Here is a 16639-nt window from a genome sequence, read left to right as displayed (position 1 = left end):
ACAGGTAGAGAGTAACTTAGCAGTTGTCTTGACCGAGAGTGTGGGAGGATTTTTGAAGTGGTGAGTGGGGTGTCAGGCTCTTTGCTCTATATTTGACCTGGTGCTGGGACTTGAAGGTGATTCGTCCCTTGAATGAGTATAGGAGTTAATGGCCAAAGTCATGTGTTGGTGTTGAGAGAGTTGGGCAGAGTGGTGGTGCCTGCAGCACTTGGGAGGCAGAGGCAGGAGAATACATGTTTGAGGCCAGCCTGGTCTACATAGTGAAATCCAGGCAAGGCAGGTCTACACCGTGAGACAACCACTGCAACAGCAAAAGCTATCAGGCTCGATGGCGTGAACCAAGGTTCCCAGGGTGATGGGAGCCACACCTCTGATAACCCTTTTATGATCCTGACTGACTGATTAAAACTCCCGTGACTGTAGATATCTGGAATGTTACAGATTGGGAAGGAAGGAAATTGCCTTGTACTATCTACAGCAGCTAAGAGCCAGTCAGTGCCCACCCGCTCTGGGTGTGACCTGACATCCTTGGCACTATTAGGTACATTAGTTTGGAATTTACAAGCATATGTCCAGCTTCCTCCAACCTAAAGGCTAAAAGCTGTTACAACATCTGAGGTCTATAGCAGGTGTCCTCGCCTTGCTGTAACCACTACAGGATTTTTCCAGCAGTGAAGGTCAGAGGACTTAGTTCTGCCCTTCATATGGTGTGAAAGCTAATCTTGGCTGTCAACTTGCCATACTTGGGAAGAGGGAACTGAGTTTGAGGAATTGCCTCCATCAGATTGGCCCGTGGACATATCTGTGGAGCATTTTATTGTTAGTTGATGCAGGAGGGCCCAGTCCACGGTGGGTGGTGCCATGTCTGGCCACTTAGGCCTAGGCTGCATATAAGAAAGATAGCTGAGCCGGGCGTTGGTGGTGCCCGCGTTTAATCCCAGCACTCACAAGGCAGAGGCAGGAGGATCTCTGTGAGTTCGAGGCCAGCCTGGTCTACAGAGTGAGTTCCAGGACAGCCTCCAAAACAATACAGAGAAACCCTGTCTCAAAAAACAAAACACCACCACCACCTCCCCTCCAAAAAAATAAAGAAAGGTAGCTGAGCCTAAGTGGTGGTGCATTCCTTTAATCCCAGCACTTAGGAGGCAGAGACAGGAGGATCTCTGTGAGTTGGAAGCCAGCCTGGTCTACATAGCAAATTTCAAGCCAGACATGGCTACATAGAGAAACTTTGCCTCAAAAACAAAACAACAAAAGGAGAAGGTAGCTGAGCATGAGCTGGCAGGGGCAAGGCAGCAAGCAGTGTTACTCTGCTGGTTTCTGCTCTTAACTCCTGCCCAGAGTTCCTGCTTTCTCCTCCTTCCATGATGCACTATAACCCGTGACTTAGCAGCCAAATAAGCAACAGAAAATCAGACTAGAATTCATGGCTCCGGAGACTGAACTCTGTGTCTGGCTTTCATGGCAAGTGCCTCTACCTGCCGAGCCAAGTCACCAGCCTCCCCAGCAGTGCATTTTTACTTATTTTGTTTTTCGGTTTTTCCAGGCACGGTTTTTCTGTGTAGCCTTGGCTGTCCTGGAACTTGCTCTGTAGACATGCAGGTTTTGCCTGCATGTCTGTGTAAGGATGTCACATCCCCTGGAACTGGAGTTGTGAATTGCCCTGTGGGTGCTGGGAATTGAACCAGAATCCTTTGGAAGAATGGCGAGAGTGGTCAGCACTCCTAACCACTGAGCCATCTCTCCAACCCCTCAATATAGTTGTTAAAGACAATCATTTATCTTTTTTGTTTGTATGTTTTTCAAGATAGGAGTTCTCTGTAGCGTTGGAGCCTGTCCTAGAACTCACTCTGTAGACCAGGCTGGTCTCAAACTCACAGAGTGAGTTCACAGACTATCACTACCCGGAGACAGTCATTCTTCTTAACCAGAGAGGGTCTATTGGCATCTTATGGGTGGCCCCAGTGACTTTGGCTTTATTTTGTCATCTTATCTCATGACCTGGGCCTTTTCTGAGATTGTTGATGTTCAATAGGAGGACAAAAGTGGTCTGGCTGAGATCTGGCTGTGAGGATTATGTTCACTCTGCATGTCAGGGTCTGGTCTCTGTTTTTGTTCCTTCTCTGATGACCCTGGGAAGCTGAGCCAGACCCTTGGAGCCCACAGGAATTCGAGTAAACACTCTGGGAGGGTCCCAAGAAGCTGTTATCCCAGCCTCCTACTGCTTCCTTCAGTAGGACATTGGACGGGGAGGAGGAATGACCTGAAGAGGACTCGCCCTCTCATTTCAAGGATTTTTATACATTTGTTGCTGGGGTTATTCCATGAAGAGACAATAATGAAACTCAGCCAGATTTTGTTGTAACAGGTGCTGGACCAAGACTTCTAGAGCCTGGCCCTAAGATAACATAGAAGTCACTTTAGGCTGTTGGAATGCATAAGTGACATCAATCATAAGAAAGGGGCTAATGGTCTAAAAACAATGCTCACGATTTAAGGGGAAAGGTCTTAGATAAGTAAAAACGTACATTCTGGGAAATTCTGCAGAGTCTGCCTCATCGAGCTGCATAGGATCACCAGGTTGTAAAACTTTGGCATCATTCCTAGCATTCCAGGAAGAACAGCTGAGCACCTGATTCCATTGACGACGCAAGCCGTGTGTTTGTTTAACTTTCCTGGCTTCTCAGGGTTCATCTGTGTGCACAAGGCCTTTTTGCCCTAAACATGTTGCGACTGCAAAATATTTAATGGTAGCCTTCCTTGTCCATTCTGCCATCATAATCACGCCCACCAACTCTTGTCCTTACTCTTGATCCCCAAGGCTTCCCGTAACTATCCACTCCGTCTAAGAAGGACAGTAAGCTGGGTGTGAGAGGAAAGGGGGATGAGCTGCAGCCATTTCAGGCCCTGGCAAGCTGGGAAAGTTGCCTGACTCTCCTCCTGATTGTGAGACTCAGGACTGACTAACCCTTCTTTCAGCAGGTACTGAGGGTATCTGAAGACCACCACGTGTTTTTGTGATCAGAGAACATCAGGGTAGGTTCTAGAGACAAAGTTGGTTGGAGGCTTAGGAATGGCCTTAAGGGAGCACCGAAGTGGAGTAGATCAGGTTTGGAGTCCCAGCCCACCCCTTCCCCCCCAACAGCTACTTAAGTGGACACCTGCCTGATGGGGGATGTCCTTCTGTATGCTGTGACTATATGTTTCTCTTATTGGTTGATGAATAAAGCTGTTTCGGCCAACGGACAGGAAGGATGTAGCCAGGCAAGAGGTATAGGAAGGGCTTTCAGACCAGAAAACAGGGGAAGAGGGAGACACTCTGTAGCTGCCTAGGGAGCAAGAGAACTGGTCATCACTGGTAAGCCAAGACAATATGGAAATAATTAGATTAATAGAAATGTGTTAATAGTTAAGAGAGAGAGCTAGCCAATAAGAAGCCTGAGCCATAGGCCAAACAGTTTATAATTAATATAAGCCTCTGTGTGTTTATTTGGGACTAAACGGCTGTGGGACCAGGTGGAGCAGAAACTTCTGTCTATGCTTGTTCTGTCTGGAACTCAGCTTGCTAGCCTATAACTCAGAGAGAGACAGTGGAGCGCAGTCACCTGGGTGCTGCACACTCAGCCTGGCCCTGGACCAAGCCTTTCAGACAGCCTCATCCCCTTGAGTCTGGAGGGCAAGGATCCAAACCTCAGCTTAGACTTCAAAGAACATTGTCTGCTCTGGCTTGGATGACGGAGATGAAGCTGCTCCCCAAGCAACAGGAATCTGTGTTTCTCTTGGGCAGAACGAAGCTAGCAAGTGCCATATCTACTGTGCTGTTCCTTACAGATTCTTAGAGTATCTGAGGCTCCACTATTTGAACTTAGGAAGGAAGAATGCAGTACCCTCCCCAAGTGCCCGAGAGTCCAAGCTATTTTGACTCAGAGAGGTAGCCTCAAATCTCTGCTAGGTGGGCAGCTGCCTATAGGGTTTTTCAAATACAATACTGATACTGTGTTTGATAATTGTATTTGAGTACTGTTGTAGTTCATACCAGCCTTTTGGGCGCAGCCCTGTTTTCTTTTGTCTATTTTAAAAAAAAAAAAAAAGCCTTAGCTGGGTGGTGGTGGCTCATGCCTTTAGTTCCAGCACTCAAGAGGCAGGGGCAAATCAGATCTCTGAGTTTGAGGCCAGCCTGGTCTATAGACCGAGTTCCAGAACAGAGAAACTTTAAAAAAAAAAAAAAAAAAAAAACCTCATTCAAATTTTATCTGCACTTACCCTTCCCCCCTAGTGGTACAGAAACAGTTCTAGATCTTCTGCGGGTGATCTCCATCACAAAGAGCCAATGGTTCTGACTCCTGACCCCTGGTGGCCTTAGGCCAATGAATCTGAGTTAACCATGGCCATGAATGTCCTGTCTTCACCCCATTTTCCAGATGGTGATACTGAGATTGAGGAAAGTGAATGCACTTAATCTCTGTGCTAGGTGTAGCACAGGAGCTCAGGATAGCATTACCCATAGGTCTTGTAAGTCTTCCCTCTCCCTTTCTTCCTCCTTAGGCTTCTCCCTCCCCTCTCTCAACTGTGACAAGAAGTCCAGACTTTTCTGTCATCCTCTATCCAGTACCTCTGACTTTAAACCAAGCTGGGTTTGTGCTTTTGGGGTGCGTGTTAGATCTTTACCTGAGCTGTAAACATCAGGGTATAAACTTAACTCCCTTGTGTTCTGTCCTCCATCTACAGAGGGCCTAGCAGCCACCAGTGGTGGCACACACTTTTTTATTTTATTATTTATTTATTTTTTGGCTTTTCCAGACTGGGTTTCTCTGTGTAATAGCACTAACTGTCTTGGAACTAGCTCTGTCAACCAGGCTGGCCTTGAACTCAGAGAGATCTGCCTGCCTCTGCCTCCTGAGTGCTGGAATTAAAGGCATGTGCCAACACTGCTGGACATGGTGGCACATCTATTTTTTGTTTGTTTGTTTGTTTGTTTTCAAGACAGGGTTTCTCTGTGGCTTTGGAGGCTGTCCTGGAACTCGCTCTGTAGACCAGGCTGGTCTTGAACTCACAGAGATCTACCTGCCTCTGCCTCCCGAGTGCTGGGATTAAAGGTGTGCGCCACCAACGCCCGGCGGTGGCACATCTATTTAATCCCAGGACTTGGGAGGCAGAAGCAATTGGATCTCTGTGAGTTCGAGGCCAGCCTGGTCTACATAGCAAGAGTCTATATCACCTCCCCTGCCCAAGTAATGCTGAGCAGAGCTGAATCTATTTCCCACTCTCTCACTTTCTTCCTACCCCTGGGCCTTAGGGTGTCTGGAAACAATCCTGCCACTTGTCCAAATCCTACATACAGCAGAGGGCCTGGAATCACATTTTATGGACTACAGGAACCTAACCTTCCCTTCCTGGCTTAGGCTAAAGATCCATATTATGGTTGAACATAGTTTGTCCCCTAAAGGTCTATGTGTTGGAGGTTTATATCCAGTGTAGTGATGTGATAGGCAGTAAACCCTTTGAGAAGTGGGACCAGGGTCTGGAGAGATGGCTCAGCCACTTGGGAGCTGAGCACTCTGGAGGACCTGGGATCAATTTCCAGCACTTACACAGTGGCTCACGGTTGTATGTATCTCCAATTCAAAGGCAAGATTCCAGACCCCAAGATACAGATTCCCTTGCTGAGGAATTCTGATCTTTCTGTCTGTTTGACCTGGAGAGAAGAGCAGTGGGCGTCTATGGAAGCTGGATGGGGCCTTCTGGAGACCTGGGTGGGAGAGGGAGAGGAGAGAGAGACAGACAGAAACACACAAACATACACACACACACACACACACACACACACACACACACACGGGGGGGGGAGGCTTACTGCCTGGTATGTTCATGGGACAGTCAAGGCATCATGGCTTTGCTCCACCTATCCCATAGAAAACAGTACCTGCCATTTGGCAGCTAGGAGGAAGACTTGAGATCACGTAAAGTCAGAGTACCTCCCTTTGGATTTTGTTTTCCCAAACACTGGTAGGTTCAGTGTACAAATGCCTGTGACTTTCTTTTTTTTTTTTTTTTTTTTTTGGTTTTTTTTTTTTTGGTTTTTTCAAGACAGGGTTTCTCTGTGGCTTTGGAGGCTGTCCTGGAACTCGCTTGGTAGTCCAGGCTGGTCTCGAACTCACAGAGATCCGCCTGCCTCTGCCTCCCGAGTGCTGGGATTAAAGGCATGCGCCACCAATGCCCAGCTGCCTGTGACTTTCAAGTCAAGTACAAGCATTGTTTAGTCTTCCAAACTGCCTGCCCTCCAGATGGGTATTGCCCTCCCTGTCCTTTCTTGAATTCCCAAGATGAGTTCAGTTTTAAATATGCAGAGCAGATCATCTCTGAGGATTGACAGTCCATGTGGTAGCAGCCCGGAGTAGTCTTGAGTTGAGAATAGTGGCTGAAGGCAGGTGCATCTCTCTGGTCTTTTCAGGCAAGCCCAGATTGCTTCAGCACCCTGGATGGGACAGCACCTTCACGCTGCTAGGGGAACCCTATGTGGGGGGCACTGGCTGTGCTCACTCCCTAGCCAAAACTTCTCACAAAGAGGGCCGGGTGTGGGGAGGAGAACCCCACACGGAGAGAGGCTGTCAGCTGCCCTGTCTGAGTGGCGCTCAGGCTGGCCAACAGGAGGAATTTGGAGACCATAGTGGTTTGTGGTCCAGCAAGACCTGGGAAGTCTCAAAGGCTGGCATGGCTTGGGGTCAGGATGGGGTGTAGGGTTCCTGTTAGAAATTCACACCATCTATACACCTTCCAGCTCCTCAACCCAGACTGTCTTGACCAGATACACACCACAGGCTTGGTCTCATGTGGGGACATGTCCTAAGACTCCAGGACCCCAAACTTTCTGGGAGGGATCAGCAGTGTGTGTGGTATGGGGGTGTTTGGTGCACAGGCCAGCAGGTCTGCATCCTGCTTAGTCTCCCAAGCCCTCTGTCCTCCAGCCGTCCCAGCTCCTGCTCAATGCTGCAGGCTGTTAAAGCAGCCTCCATAGTCATCAGAGGACCAGCCCTGCCTTTCCTCTGCAAGGATGGTCTCAATGGGCAAGGAGGACCAAAGGACCCGATCTTGTGTGTAAAGTCAGCACTGGCCTTTAATCCCAGCACTTGGGAGGCAAAGGCAGGCGGGTCTCTGCGAGCTCAAAGCCAGCCTGGTCTACAAAGCAAATTTCAGGACAGCCAGGGCTGTTACACGCCCAGCCTTTCATTGGCTTTTTATTAATGATTGATGTACTGGGTGACACCCTATCTAAAGATTTAGCAAAGTTGCCCTAGTTAGCTGAGCTGGCTTTACAAGAAGTGTCAAATAAGGTTCTCAGAAAGAAAGTTGCATCTGCTAAAGATTCTATCAGCCTGACTGACTGATTGTAGAGACTTTGAATGTTGCAGATACAAATTATCTGAGGCAGTCGGGCACTGATGGTGCACGCCTTTAATTCCCAACACTCGGGAGGCAGAGGCAGGCAGATCTCTGTGAGTTCGAGGCCAGCCTGGTCTACAGAGTGAGTTCCAGGACAGCCTCCAAAATAATACAGAGAAACCCTGTCTTGAAAACAAAAACAAATTATATGGGGCTCTCTCTGGCCTCTCATGGCTGCTCACGTCCATGTCTGACCTGACACCCTTGTGACTATCACACGAGGCCTTTGGGCTGTATACCATAGTAGACCACTAGCTTTCAACTTCAAATCCAAAGACTCCATGTCAGGTGACACCTGAGTCCTGTGGCACAGTTTGCCCTGCCTGTTATAACCTGCCTACCTATTTTCCCAGCAATATTTCCCAAAAAGTATTTGAAGAATGCTTTAATCTAGGGCTTTCTTTTGTTCTATAAATATAAAAGTGTCATGACACTATGACCATGTTGGAACACATTATCTGGAATCTGTGTTCCTTGGTCATGCTTACTCATACTTGGCCCCAGAATAAACCATCTCTTTTTCCCTTTCAGGTGAGAGCTGTGCTTCGCATTATAACAGCAGAAATGGGTAGAGAAAGGAAGAATAAAGAGCAAAAAGCAGCCAGGCGTTGGTGGCGCACGCCTTTAACCCGGCACTCGGGAGGCAGAGGCACGTGGACCTCTGAGTTCTAGGCCAGCCTGGTCTACATAATTCCAGGGTAGCCAGAAACACATAGTAAGACTCTGTCAAGACAAAACAAAGAAAGTAAAGAAGGGGAAAGGATTTTCTGACTTGGTCTCACCTATTGGGCCTACTCAGTCCTACATGGAAGCGTCTCATGTTTGCTTAGGAAGGTCCTGAAACCTGTCTCTTTTTGAACCTCATCCTAGAGCTTCCTGTGGCTAAGCAGCCAGCCAAGGGGCAGGAGGTTTGCTCCTCACCATAACAGTCTTTCCACCTGAGGCTTACCACTGAGCTCTGGCCCTCCGGGGATGCCCAAAGATGCAGCTCCTTCAAAGCCCAACGTAGGCAAGAACCATGCAAGTTGTTTGCAAATGTTTCCAAAACCAAAATGATTGTGTGTGTGTGTGTGTGTGTGTGTGTGTGTGTGTGTGAGAGAGAGAGAGAGAGACAGAGACAGAGACAAAGAGACAGAGAGACTCACGTGAGGAAGTTAAAGTACGACTTTCTGGAGTTGTTTCCTTCCATCATGTGGGTCCCAGGGATCGAGCTCAGGTCACCAGGCTCATTGGTGCCTTCACCTGATGAGCCATTTTGCATCTCCCCTTGTTTTCAAGACATGGTCTTGCCTCTAATTGATGATTCTCCTGACTCAACCTCCTAAGTGCCAAGACTGCTATTGTGTACCACCCACCATGCCTGGCTTAATGTCTTCCCCTTTTTAAAATGTAGTTTATTTATTTTTCTGTGTATGAGTTTTTTGCCTGCATGTATATATGCAGTATCTGGTGTCCTTGTAAATAAGAAGAGGGGTTTGGATCCCCTAGAATCCCTAGGGTGCTGAGAACTGAATACAGGTTATTTACAAGAACAAATGTTCTTGCCAGGTGATGGTGGTGCATGCATTTAATCCCAGCACTCAGGAGGCAGAGGCCAGCCTGGACTACGGAGTAAGAGGTTCCAAGATGGGCTCTAAAGCTACACAGAGAAGCCCTGATTTGAAGAACCAAAATAAAGCTGGGTGTTGGTGGCACACACCTTTAATTCCAGCACTCAGGAGGCAGAGGCAGGCAGATCTCTGTGAGTTTGAGGCCAGCCTGGTCTACAGAGTGAGTTTCAGGACAGCCTCCAAAACAATACAGAGAAACCCTGTCTCAAAAAACAAAAACAAAAAGAGAAAAACTAAAATAAATAAAGTGAGAAAAGAAATCCATTGTGATCAGTAAGTGTGTTCACGAAAACAAACAAACAGCAAAACAATAATAAAAACCAAAAACTCTAGGCATGGTGGCATGTACCTGTGATCCTGGAAGTTGGGACAGGAGGGTCCTTGGGACTTGGAGACCAGGTTCAGTGACTGTCTCAGGCTGAGCTGATGATGATGAAAATAGCAGTGTTTATACAGGTATTTATACAAAAATGTTAAAGCCCTCTCACTATTTTAATACTATTTTTGCTTAAGTTGAGTAAATGTGGTGCTTATTTTGCTTGAGGTAGCTCTCTCTGTGTATCTCTTGCTAGGTTGGAAGTCACTCTATAGACCAGGCTGGCCTCGAACTCACAGAAATTTGCCTGCCTCTGCCTCCTGAGTGCTGGGATTAAAGGCGTGAGCCACCACATCCGGCAAGAATGTAGATATATTAAGGGTAAGTGAAGAAAACTCCTGAGACAAGTGGGAGTGACTCTGAGACACTGTATATTTTTGCTTTAAAAAAGGATTTATTTATTTTTGTGTGTATGAGTACTTTGCTTGCATGCATGTTACATGTGTGTATGTGCACCAAGTATATGTCTAGTGTTCGGGGAGGTCAGGAGAGGGCATCAGATCTTCTGGAGTTACAGATGATTGTGAGCTGCCATGTTGGTGCTCAGATGCAAACCTGGGTAGTCTTGCAAGAGCAGTCAGTGCTCTTAACCACCGGGCCATGTCTGCAGCCCCACTCACTGCATTTTGTAAGCCACTGTGCTTCTTACAGCTTAATGTCCGCTTTGTCTATGAGCGATCACTGCCAGGCAGGGTCCAGGGTAAAGCTGTCCCTGTTTCCATGACCTCATGGTCATTTTTATAAACTGTCTCATTTCCATGGAAATCATGTTCATCTTTATGAGCTTTCCCAATTCAGGAAATCATGCTCATTTTTTTTAAAACTATGTCAGCCCATTGAGTATGTGGAAAATAGCACTGTTACCAAATAGTCTATAGATAGGTTAAGCAGTTTTACCATCCAATTCAAAGCTAGACATGGTGGTATGTTCCTATAGTCTCAGCACTTGGAGACAGAGGCAGGGCCATGAGTTCAAGACCACATAGTGAGACTGTGTCAAACAAAACAAAGCAAAACAAAACACAGGCAAACCAGGCAGTGGTGGCACATGCCTTTAATCTCTGCACTCAGGAGGCAGAGACAGAAGTTTGAGGCCAGCCTGGTCTACAAAGCTACACAGAGAAACCCTGTCTCAAAGAAAAAAAAAAAAAAAAAAAAGAAAGAAAGAGAAAAAGAAAAAAAAGTTGTCTTCCCTAAAAAAATATCCAGGTCCCTACTTACATGTAGCGAGCTGGCGGTGATGTTCGCTGCTACGATGCTACAATACTTCACAACGATCTGAGGCGAAGGGCTAAGGATGTAAATGAAGACAAAGGCAGCGGGCTCATTCTTTTTTTTTTTTTTTTTTTTTGGTTTTTCGAGACAGGGTTTCTCTGTATTGTTTTTTTGGACCATGTCCTGGAACTTGCTTGGTAGACCAAGCTGGTCTCGAACTCACAGATGTCCGCCTGCCTCTGCCTCCCAAGTGCTGGGATTAAAGGCGTGTGCCACCACCGCCCGGCCAGCTGGCTCATTCTTACAAGGAGCATGGTGTTTATTTTAACAAGGATGGAGCCTTATATACCAAAGGCAGGTATGGTGGAAAAACCACCAAGGTCAGAAGCCTAGGTTCCTAGGGCCCTCTGGCAAATGGTGGGCTAAAAACAGGAATTAGCATTTAGATAATAAGGATGGACAGAAAACAGGAACTTGCACGCAGGCCTTACTGGGAGGAGTGGATGAGAAGTGTTTTGTTAAAAGCTCCTAGTCAGCTGGGCGTTGGTGGCGCATGCCTTTAATCCCAGCACTTGGGAGGCAGAGGCAGGTGGATCTCTGTGAGCTCGACACCAGCCTGGTCTACAAGAGCTAGTTCCAGGACAGCCTCCAAAGCCACAGAGAAACCCTGTCTCGAAAAACCAAAAAAAAAAAAAAAAAAAAAAAGCTCCTAGTCACAAGCAGGTCAACAGACTCCCATGGGGGAAGGGTGCAACACTTACAGATCTCAGCTGAGATTAATGCCAGGAACTAGGTATAAAGGGGATGAGGTATAGCTAGTAGGGGGCCGACATGAATGGCTGTAAAATTCAGAGTGGTGTGGATTAGCAAGTATTTGGAATAGCAAGTATTTGGAACATCTACAGAGAATTAAAGGAGGGCCAGAAATGTACTGACCCGATGAGGAAATAAGGAATTCCTGGAAGATCGGATTGGGCAAGGAAGTAAGAGATGAAACCTTGGCATGAACAGGAGGCTTGCCTGGAAGGTTGAGCACTCAGGATGTCGAAGTTAGCGTGACTGGCTAGCATGATTGATAGCTATTACAGGCTGAGGGTTTAGCTTATTGGACAAGCACGAACACAGCTTCAGTTTGGTTCTGATCACTGGACAAAAAAGAGTCATACTTGGCACAGCAAATTAAATGCACCCAGTGGCTGATGTGGAGAAATCCAGACTCTATTAACTACTTTTCGGGGAAAGGAAAAGGAAATGACAGTTGTTTGATGACTAGAGTTTGAACACTGTGTTTCCACTCATCCTTGGGATTGGAGCTGAATTGTACAATGTTGCTTCTGACTCATTCACAAGTCAGTCTCCAGCCCTGTAGATGGGCCAGTGAATTAGGTTCTGTAAAAACTTGCTCAACAGAATCCCCTCAAGGGCAGACAGGACCAGCCTAACCCTACTCTAGGAGTTTCTCAAGGGACAGTGGCCCATCCCCTTTGCTGTGAATTTCAGGTCCACAGGGGCTGCTTGCACTACACAAACCTGGTGTGGTAGCATGTGCCTATGATCCCAGTATTTAGGAGGTTTAAGATCTGAAGCTTGCCGGGCGTTGGTGGCGCACGCCTTTAATCCCAACACTCGGGAGGCAGAGGCTGGCGGATCTCTGTGAGTTCGAGGCCAGCCTGGTCTACAGAGCTAGTTCCAGGACAGCCTCCAAAACAATACAGAGAAAACCTGTCTCGAAAAAAAAAAAAAAAAAAAAAAAAAAAGATCTGAAGCTTAAGATCATCCTTTGCTCTGTATTGAATTTGAGGTCAACTAGGACTCTGTGAGACCCTGTTTGGTTTTGTTTGCTTTTGTTTTTTGTTTTTCAAGACAGGGTTTCCTCTGTGTAACAGTCCTGGCTGTCCTGGAACTCACTTTGTAGACCAGGCTGGACTCGAACTCGCAGATATCCACCTGCCTCTGCCTTCCTGAGTGCTGGGGTTAAAGGCCTGCATCACCATGGTTAGGTTTGAGACCCTGTTTTAAATAAAACAAGCAAACAAATGCCCCCGCATTGAGGGGCATCCTTCCTCATCTTAACATAGAACATTTGTTTATTTGCTTATGGTGTGGAGGGGAGCTTCATGTGTGCAGTCAGAGGGTAACTGGCCAGAATCAGTTCTCTCCTGCCAAGTTGGGATCTTGAAGTCGGAGCTCAGGTCTTCATGCTTGGCACCTATACCTGCTGAGTCATTTCGTGGGCCCTGCCCTCTCTTATGTCCCAGAATAGAAATGGATGCAGGCGAGAAGAGTGGAAATGGTCTCTGAGAACCAACGGCAGCCATTTTTCAGTGCTGGGATGGAATGGATGTGTTAAAGTTGCAGAGAGGAAGCCGGGTGGTAGTGGTACATGCCTTTAATCCCAGCACTCGGGAGGCAGAGGCAGGCGGGTCTCTGTGAGATCGAAGCCAACCTGGTCTACAGAGTGAGTCCCAGGACAGCCTCCAAAGGCACAGAGAAACCCTGTCTAGAAAAACCAAAAAAAGAAAAAGTTGCAGGAGAGATGGCTCAGTGGTTAAGAGCACTGACTGCTCTTTCTGAGGACCTGGGTTCAATTCCCAGTACCTACATAGCAGCTCACAACTGTCTATAATTCCAGTTCTATGGCAAAGCACCAATGCATTAAAATAAAAATTAATAAATTTTAGGGCTGGAGAGATGGCTCAGAGGTTAAGAGCACCGCCAGCTCTTCCAGAGGTCCTGAGTTCAATTCCCAACAACCACATGGTGGCTCACAACCATCTGTAAGGAGATCTGGTGCCCTCTTCTGGCCTGCAGGCATACATGCAGGCAGAGCACTGTATACATAATAAATAAATGAAAAAGAAAGTTGCAGAGAGGAGCTGGAATGTGGCAAAGCACGGCTTTATTAACCCCAGGCCTCTGATAAGAGCATTTGTGGTACATGTGAGGAGAATATATACTGAGATAGACTCTCAGTATCCCAAACTTTCCATGTAGCCTTGAATTCCTGACCTTCCTGCCTCCACCTCCAGTTTGGGATTACAGGCACGCCTCACTATATTAGATTTGTGCATTGCCGAGGCTTGAACCCAGGATCTCCCGCATGTTTAGCCAATGAAACTATACCCTCAACCCCCAAGAACAGAATAATCTGCCAATCCTATCAGGACAACCAAGAAATGTGCGTGGCAATAGGTCATGCTCTAGTGTAGTGGGCCTCAATCTTCCCAATGCTGCAACCCTGTAACTCAGTTCTTCATGTTGTGGTGATTCCCCCACCCCGCCATGAAATTGTTTTCGTTGCTTCTTCATAACTATAATTTTTTTTTTTTTTTTGGTTTTTACGAGACAGGGTTTCTCTGTATTGTTTTGGAGGCTGTCGGTCCAGCCTGGCCTCGAACTCACAGAGATCCACCTGCCTCTGCCTCCCGAGTGCTGGGATTAAAGGCGTGCGCCACCACCGCCCGGCCATAACTATAATTTTGCTACTGTTATGAATTGTAATATAAATATCTGTGTTTTTTGGTGGTCTTACGAGACCCCTGTGAAAGGGTTCTTTGAGCACTACTATAGTTAGTAACTCCAACGTTCCCAAAGTACAGCTAAATTTTCATTAGGCTAATATTCTAGATGTTGGAGTTGTACATGAGCTTCATAGCTAAGAGGCCCGGAGAACTGGCCTTGGGCAGCTTTCACTATTTGGAGTCCTAGATTGGTCCGTGTCCTGCTTGTCCCCAGAAGGCACTTTTCATCGCCTCACGAAGTAGCTCCTGGTCTAGCATTTTTCTATGCTCCCAGTTTAATCTGCTGGATAAAAGTGGGGTTGTGAGCTGGTCTCTAAGAGTCCTCACTGCATCAGTTACAAAGGCGACCTGCAGCGCCCCCTGGCGGTGCCTGGTGCTGACCCGCGGCACCGCGTAGTCGTCGCTCGGGCGAGTGCCTGTTAGGTGCCAGAGCCATGAAACCCTTCTTTGCTATCTCGCTTCTCTCCAAGGTTTCTCACTGCGCTTCAGGCTCGTGCCGAGGAGTAGGTGGCATCTCAGACAGATCTGATAGGAGTGCATAAAGAGCTTAGGTGCTCTCTTTGGGACCGCAAACGTGGACGACTAGATGATGCCTGGAGTCATAAGGTTCCTACTCTCGGTAACCCCCAACCTGGTCTCCACCACACTTCCTTTCCTGGACCCTGAAGAAAGACTGACAGTGATCCCTGAAGCTAGGGGCATCCAGAATAGAGGGAGCAGCATCTCCACCACGGGAAGTGTGCATAGGAGAGATTCCCAGCCTCAGTTCTTACAATGCACAGTAAAATCTGGAGTGGTCAGTGACAATTTCTACCCTCGCCACAAAGGACAGGGATCCAAATGTGGTCACGGGTGAGCTGCTGGTCTTCTCTGGTTGTCCCACATTAATTTGGACCTCCTGGGGAGATTCACGTTCAAACCAGAGCCGGTACAAGTGTTCAAGAACAGGATCGCGAGTTAGTGGGTCAGTGTGGATGCGTATTGGATTTTTATTTCGAGACAGGATTTCTCTGTGTAGCCCTGGCCGTCCTGGAACTTGCCTTGTAGACCAGGCTGGCCCCTAACTCACAGAGATCCGCCTGTCTCTGCCTCTCTCTGGAGTGCTGGGATTAAAGGTGTGTGCCACGCCCGATCTTGTATTGGATTCTAAGCAATAGGCGGCTGATGGAAGCAAAGAAGCCGCTAAGGGGCCCTTCAGCTGGGCCTGGACAGCGTTCCCGCGGTCAGGCGATACCAAAGGATACTCGCTCATTTCCTGTACTTCCTACTGAGACAGACACAGAATTGTTGTAGACTGTCTTGAGTTTTGGACCCAAGACTTAGCAGACTGTGCTCATGGAGTCACTAGCAGAACTCTAGGAGATTAGAATTTTTCCAACCCTTTTCCAGCTACAGATTACAAAACCCTTTATGTATGCCTTCCTTTTGTCTTTCAATAGCTCAAGAATTTAGTCCTGGGCATCCACTCTAATTGATGAAAGACCTTAGAGGCAGCAACCAAGACCTGTAATAAACATACTCAGGGAGCACGAGTCAGGATTCCTAGGATTTAGCAGATCATCTCAGCAAGCTCAGATGCTGGTGGGAGGCAGAGGCAGGCAGATCTCTGTGAGTTCGAAGCCAGCCTGGTCTACAGAGTAAGTTCCAGGGCAGCCAGGGTTGTCTTGAAAAACAAAAGCAAAACTAACAAACCAAGAACCCTAGAGACTAGATGGGCAGCAGAGCTGAGAAGGCAGTTGGGGTAGCACGACTTAAGGCCCTGGGAACAGAGGCTAGGTTCAGAGCTTCACGGAAGAGCAAGTTTCTGAAAAAACAAGACTCTGAGCAGGGTGTGGTGACCCAGGCCTTTAATCTCTGCTCTTGGCAGGCAGAGACTGGTAGGTCTCTGTGATTGAAGACCAGCCTGGCGTATGTATAAGTTTAAGGCTAGCCAGGACCCTGTCTCAAAACAAAACAAACAAACATGACTCTGTCTAAACCTAACTCTATAATGGCCTTTCAAGCCCATCTATCCTGACTCATTAGCCTGCATCCCTTTAGCCTGGAGGCCACTGATCTGCTCTGTGGTCAGTCTGCCTTGCCACACAGCTGTGGTGGAGGTGACCCTAGGGGGCGATAGTTATCTGAGTCATGCAAATGCACGGCTGGACCCTAAAACCGAGTCTCTTCCTTCGCCCTTTCCCCATTGTCTTCACTTCAAGCCTTGTGCTTCTACGGAAGGCACCGTCTTCTAACCATCCCCAGTATCTGAACATTGTAGGATTCACAACTCAAGTTCAATAAACATTTGTCAGCGGCGCAACCTCAAGAAACGTCCTTTGTAGCCGGGCGGTGGTGGCGCACGCCTTTAATCCCAGCACTCGGGAGGCAGAGGCAGGCGGATCTCTGTGAGTTCGAGGCCAGCCTGGTCTACAAAGTGAGTTCCAGGACAGTCTAAAAAAAAAAACAAAAACAAAAAACAAAAAAAAAAAACCAAC

Source organism: Mesocricetus auratus, unplaced genomic scaffold (genome assembly GCF_017639785.1).
Source record: "Mesocricetus auratus isolate SY011 unplaced genomic scaffold, BCM_Maur_2.0 Super-Scaffold_100007, whole genome shotgun sequence".
Classification (NCBI taxonomy): domain Eukaryota; kingdom Metazoa; phylum Chordata; class Mammalia; order Rodentia; family Cricetidae; genus Mesocricetus; species Mesocricetus auratus.
This window is presented reverse-complemented; position numbering follows the sequence as displayed.